General features: G+C 30.7%; 1 long non-coding RNA gene across 4 annotated transcripts; it reads left to right on the top strand.

Annotated features, from left to right (window-relative positions):
* The first annotated feature begins 3443 nt into the window (after positions 1-3443).
* On the top strand, positions 3444-5176 carry LOC106360439. Of its 4 annotated transcripts, XR_002657387.2 has the most exons (4): positions 3465-3727; positions 3854-3989; positions 4106-4452; positions 4795-5176. It is a non-coding gene; the product is annotated as an uncharacterized LOC106360439 (long non-coding RNA). The 4 variants fall into 4 exon arrangements; XR_007329970.1 differs by having other exon boundaries at positions 3444-3727; positions 3779-4452; XR_001272760.3 differs by having other exon boundaries at positions 3453-3727; positions 3796-4452.
* Positions 5177-7011: the final 1835 nt, after the last annotated feature.

Here is a 7011-nt window from a genome sequence, read left to right as displayed (position 1 = left end):
TTCTACGAAACACTCTCTAAACTTACGCTATAGGATTTGCTGGTTTTGGTTGTGAAAAAAACGTTCTCATAAATGAAGGAGGAGACGAGTTTATAAAGAGGAGAAGACGAGCCACTTTCCATAACTGATGCAGCACGTGCGCACGTTGGCGGAAATCTCGCGAGAATCTCGGAGGCGAGGCGTTACAAAACTTTCTCCGCAAGATCTTTCTCGTTTAAGCTTATCGTCAAGAAGAGAGATAGCGTGTTGTTTTTAAACGAACTACGTGTTGTTTAAAATAAAATGCATGTTGTTTTTTCGGGAATTAAATGGCAAAACGTTGAGCTTAACTTGGTCCAAAAAGAATATTCTTATTGGGCCGGAGGCCCTCCACCAAGACCCAAGACCCAAGACCCAAGGCCCACGCCCACGCCGAGCCGGCCGGACGGCGGCGGCGCACGCGTGGAGTGCCTTCCTCTCTCTCTAAGCCGTTTGAGTAATAATAATACAAGGGCATATATATATTACTCAGACTTGTTGATGTTGTCCGATGTGGGACAAACATTATTTTTTCATTTCTTTGGCAATTATTTGGGCTTGACCATGTCATTTTTGTTCATAATTTACTAAAGGCCATTGGACTTTTAGTTGATCCAACAGATCTTGGATCAGTTTTTTTTTTTTTATCAGATAAGAGAAAACTGATGCAACTCAAACATGTCAAGCTTCTGTAATGAATGGTAGGAATTTGAGTTTGTATTATTCTATTAGGTGGTTTTCTGCGTCACGAGCAAAAGTAAAATTTTAAACTATTTATAAATTACTATTTTTTATTTTTTATTTTTTATATTTTTGATTATTCACTTGTTAAAATTAAAATCAATATTACAAAATAATCATTAATTATTTGAAACTTTCATGTTGGTAAATAATGACTTAATAGTATAATTTTTGGTTACTTAATTTTTATAAATAAATATATGTAGCTTATATTCATATTTAATTAATATACTTACTTAGTATATAATATATATTTGGTAAATTTTGGTAAATATACTTTATTTTCTTAGTTTCAGTGGTGCTTTTATCTTCCAGGTTTTAAATTTTACAATATCAGGTTTTGTACTTGGTTCCAACTACAACATACTAAATCATACAACGTATATAAAAGGTGTAAGTTGAATTTGTAACTCAAGTACAATACATACTAGATCATACATAAAATCAAAAAAATTATGAGTTCCAGTTAAACCAAAATCATAAAATCAAACTATAATCTGTTTTTGTTTATGCTATGTGAAAATAGAGTTCCAGTTAAAACATAATTAATTAGTATCTCAATAACTCACAACACTTGTGTTCTGTGAAAGGACCCATAGCTAGCTAATGTGATCGATCTTCAAAGACCCATCTTATATCTTCTCACTTTTTTCTATATCTTTGGGGTCCTCATAAACTAGATCAAATTTGGTTCTTCTAATAAATTACACATCAAAAGTTGTAACTTCAATGATCAGTATAAGAAAGATGTACTGACAATATTGGGTTTCAATCAAAAGTTATGAGCCAATTTTGACTCCTCCAAAAAAAAAAAAATTTCTCAGTCTAGTTTTGATCGTTGGGGGTATGGAATGGAATGGTATAAAAATCATAAGCAGCTGTGAGGCAACCTTAAGATCTGTGAAAAGAAATGGGGGGGGGGGGATTTATCAGAACTACCAAACTGAAAAAAAAAAAAAAATTGAAAGGAATTTCATAAATAACCGAACATATTAGATATCTCTCGAACCAAAATATTGAAACCAAACTGAGAGCCTAATGGATACCTGAATTTGAAAATATAAATTATATAATTACAAATATTAAACATATTCAATTTCAAAATAACTGAATATCCTGAAAATACTATATAAAAACCTAATTACCTACAAAACATTACTGAGTATATTTTTATTCAAAATATTAAAAAAATATTTGAACTATCTAATATTTTTATCCAAAAAACTGAATTATCCAATATTTAAACCAAAAGACCTAAATCAAAATTGAACTACCAAACTGAAAAAAAAAATCAAAATGGAAAAGAATTTCATAAATAACCGAACATGTTATATATCTCTGGAAAAGAAATATTGAAACCAAACTGAGAGCCTAATGGAGACCTGAATTTGAAAATATAAATTATATAATTACAAATATTAAAAATATTAAACATATTTTTTTGACAACAATAATTAAGTATAAGAAATAAAAATATTACATTAAGCATCTATCATAATATTAGAATAAAAAAGTAAATATACAATATAAAATAAATAAATTATAAGTAAATACATAATATAAGAAATAAAAACTAATATCAAACATCTATCTGAAAAATGTATTTTTACATTTTTATTATTTACAAATACTTTTATAAGTAAATATATATACAATATAGGAAGAAATAAATAGTAAGTAAATATACAATATAAGAGATAGAAATGTTACATATTATAATAAGTAAAAATATAAGAAAAAATAAATAATTAGTAAATATTGTATATAAAAAATAAAAATATTACATTAAATATATATCATAATATTATCATTGATATAAAATCAAGAAATTTAGAAAAATTAAATATACAAAATAATAGAAGATAAATAGTAAGTAAATATACAATATAAAAAATATATATACATCTATCTCAAAAATGTATAGTTAAATGGAAAATGTATAGTTAAATAAATAATAAGTAAATATACAATATAAGACATAGAAATATTACATTAAATATCTATTATAACTTTACCATTTGATATAAAAGCAAAAAAATTAAAATAAATAAATATACAATATAAAGAAATTCCTTAAGTTGGTCAGTTTAACTTTTTGTCATAAAATAGCCTTAATGAGAAAAATGACAAAAAGAAGTTTTATTAAAGAGGAAAAATACATTTATGCCGTAGGGTTAACTAATCTAGATTTAGGGTTTAGAGTTAAGGGTGAAGTTTTGAGGATAGGATTTCAAATTAAAAAAAAAAATTAAAATTTTCAAAATAAAAAGTGGCTATTTTGGTCATTTTACTTATTCAATGTTATTTTTGTGACAAAAACTTAAAAAATATATTTGAGAGAGTTGCCCTACAATATAAGAAAAACTAAATAATAAGTAAATATATAATATAAGAAATGAAAAACTATATTAAACATTTATCTGAAAAAGTATAGTTTTCCGTTTTTTCCAAAAAAATATATATTCACACAAACATATAATTCAGAATTTTGTTGTTGTTTAGAATACAATGTAAAAAAAAACTATATAGTTAACATTTTGAAAATCAAAATAGCTCTGCGCGTAGCGCAGGTTAACTCCTAGTCTAATTATATAAAGGAGTGTTTACCTCTTTCCTAGGCCTCCACGTCGGTGCCACGTGTCCACCTTCACTTCGCGTCGTTTCATTTAATTTTGAGTGTTTGATGGGCTTTGATTGTTTAGGAGGCCCGACAGCCCATTATAAGAGACCCTAAATCTAATGATGCGGAAAAGTGGAGTTCGTCTCACCTCTCCCTTCTACGGCGACATTTTTGACGCCTGAGCTTCTTCCGAAAAAAAAAGAATATATGTAAACGGTTTCCTTCCATGATTCTTCGTACCTGGCTAAAATCATTAAAGTTCTCCTTAACTTCATCTCCTCCACTCCTTCCATGATTCTTTATTTAATGCTCACTGCTTCCAGTCGGTGAATCCACATATATAAATAGGTGAATCTTGGTTCTGTAAACTTCATCATTCTGTTCTTCACATCATATTAGCTTTAAAACTTTTGTAGAGCACAATGGGAAAATCCTCTTGAGCTCTCGCCTCTAAAACTTCCAATTTTCGTAAAGGAGTGTGGCACAGGAGGAGGAAAGCGGCGGCGATGGAGGATAGGAGGAGGAGGAAGGCGGTAAGAATAATGAGAAAGCCATTGATGATAGTGAAGAGGATAATGAGGAGAGATTATTAATGGAGAGTTCGGCGGAGGTAGGTCTTCCTAACCATCGCTCTACGTTCTTCTCTGCTGGTTTCAGTTGGTTTGTTTGCAATTGGGTATGTGCCTCTCTTTGGGTTTGAAGCGATGCGTCTGTGTGTCACGATAGGTCTTTTAGTGATGCTGGAAGCTTTGATTTAAAGGCTATTTCATCGGCTAGCTTGAATTAGCATTGTTATTTGCCGGTGGTTTCAGAGTTTACCGGCGTGATTCTAAGTCGGTGGTGAATTGATTTATTGGAAGTGTCTCTCTTTCTCTCAAGATGGTTTAATTTTCCTCCTTCTATATATTTCATGGAAGGATTTTGTTTGTAGTGCCTCTCTAATCTCATTTGATGTATTTTCGTAGAGTTTCTTCCCTGCGTTGACTAAGTTAACAGTGGCTCTCGGTCCTAACGGTGGCTCTATTAGTGACGCTGATTATCACCATGAGACACTTGATAATCTGCAAATTGCTGTATGTTCTTTCCTTCTGTTTGGATCTTTGGATTTGATTTTTTTTCATGTGCCTGTTTAGAGTCCTTTTTGGGTTCTTTGGGTTATGCTTGATACTGTGGGACCTGATTTGCATGTTATCAACAATTCTTAGAAAGCTATTACTCTTAAAGATGATGGACTTGCGACTTTAAAACCAAACCAGTAGCAAGAAGAAGCCTCTTCCCATTAATTTATTGCCAACGTTAATTCTCTTTGAGAATGAGATGATATCATATATCTAATCAATGGTTTATTTTGTTTGCTTTTGAGTTTTTTTTCCATCTGCTTATACTCGACTCAAACAAGCTTTGTTGGTATTTAGATGATGAGGGGCAGTTAATCTCTCTGTGGACTCAAACCAAATTGTAAACAACATTGGTCCAGATAACACCAATAGGTGAGATGCTTCTGCAACAATCGAAGGCTGTTCAGAAGTGTCCGAACCAATTCCTCCGCAAATTGATCAACTGGTCAACACGAAGAAACTATAAAGGATCCTGATCACTCCAACGATGGAGACAATGAAGCTGGCCAAAAAATTTCCCAATTCCATTTCCAGTTCCTAACTTTTCACCCTTCACCGAAAAAGTAGTTGTCTTGCAACTTTTTAATTATTCAGTTCTGGTTTTCGTTTGTTCGAGTATAATTGGTACACATGGTAACTTTAGTAATTATGTTGTTATGAAAGTTTTTTGTTAACCAGATGTTTGGTTTCGTAATGTTTTGGTATTATTTTGGAGACAGTAAAAAAAATATATATGCGGCAGTCAAAAAATATATATGCGGCAATAAACACCAATATATTACCACAAAAGATGTAGTTTTTTATTATAATTTAAGCAAGAGATGCCTTTGTCTTAAAAGTGAAAAAATAACTAGCAATTCAAATTCAAATAAACTAACGTAATTGTAATAATGGAGATTAAGGTAAACAGTTGTAAAGTTACATCAATACAAAATAATTCGATAAGAAATAAAAAGAGCAAATAAAATAAATTAATTCCTCTCTTAATGTTGACAAAAAAAATCATCTCTTAACAAAAAAAATACTGTTGTACTCAAAGAATCATAACTATGCATGGTATTATGCAAATTAGTCAACAATCTTTGATTCTCAATATTTAAATAGCATATATAAGTAAATAATTCATGAAAATAATTGCTCAAACATAATATATAACCAATCCACTAAAACAAAATCAACTAAAAATTATTAGGAAGCTTACATCCCGAGTGGGAAGTTTAAATTTACATATTAACTCAAATATGTAAGTAATTAAGTATATATTTAGATCAATTACTGCTATATATTTAAATATATATATATATATATATATATATTTATAAAGGACAAAATGATGTGTACTGTCTGATGAAAAACCAAGCTTACATCTTTTGAAATCCGTTTGGTAAACAACAATTGTGGTAAAGGTAACTATCTCTATGCCATAATTTTCCTATGCACATGAGAATATGAGTAATGCATGAAATTTATGGATAGAACAGCAAACCGACATGGCTGGAACTGACAAATGCTGAGATAGATGAAACGTTCCTTATGCGATGTCTCTATATTGAAAAAGAAGTGTTATGGAACTAATGTGATCTTTAATATGCCACCAAAAAAATGTCATCTCAATAATCTAGAAATCGATATAATGATTATTACTATAAACAGATGGAAAAGTTCTCGGTGTTGGTTTTTACGATGACTGGCAAGTGTCTACACTTATCGGCCACTACATAGTTTTCACACTTTCCAGTTTCAATGTTTTCTTATTTTGATTAGATTTGCATTACTAACTTCTTCTCATTCAGTATAACATTCTATTTTTAATAAGAAATGCAACTTCAAATAATCACCACTTCCACTCCAATAACATGTCGAACGACACTATAATTTCAACATAAAAAATAAATAATCTTATAATTTACACAAAAAATGACCCACAACCCAATATTTCCAAACTCAAATATTACAAACCACAAATAACGCACCAAATACGGAATCAAATTTTTGTAAAAGAAAACAACATGAAGACAATTGGAAACCCTCATAACATACCAATGCCACAACTCTTTAAGTATATCCCGCCCGTAGGACGGGCCGACCCTAGTATAAAAATATAAATTTTATTAAATTCACTTTCATCTATCATCGTTAGGAGGAGGTTTAATACACATTCACCTAATTATTAGATTAAACATATTACTAAACTCAAAAGTACACAAGCTCATCTGTCATCGTTAAGAGCTTTGAACAAAAAGCCATCAACAGCAAAAATCAAAAGCAATTCTCGAGTGGAGATGGATTTAGTCTTGAGATTTTCGATCTAAACAGGAAGTAGAGTTTTTAATTTGGATGTGGGAAGATCGATTGGTAACGTTTTCATTGATGGTTCATTATAAATTTGGTGTTTGGTCAAGTTTGTATATGTTCTTTTGGGTGGCTTGATGGGCTTATTTTCGTGAAATTTAAAAGTTTCAGGCACGTAAAAGTGAAAACGTGGTGCGTGCTGGTGGTGGGCGTAGGATGCGT

Source organism: Brassica napus (assembly GCF_020379485.1).
Source record: "Brassica napus cultivar Da-Ae chromosome C3 unlocalized genomic scaffold, Da-Ae chrC03_Random_8, whole genome shotgun sequence".
Classification (NCBI taxonomy): Eukaryota; Viridiplantae; Streptophyta; class Magnoliopsida; order Brassicales; family Brassicaceae; genus Brassica; species Brassica napus.
The sequence above is the reverse complement of the archived record's forward strand: the minus strand, read 5'-3'. Positions and strand labels throughout refer to the sequence as shown.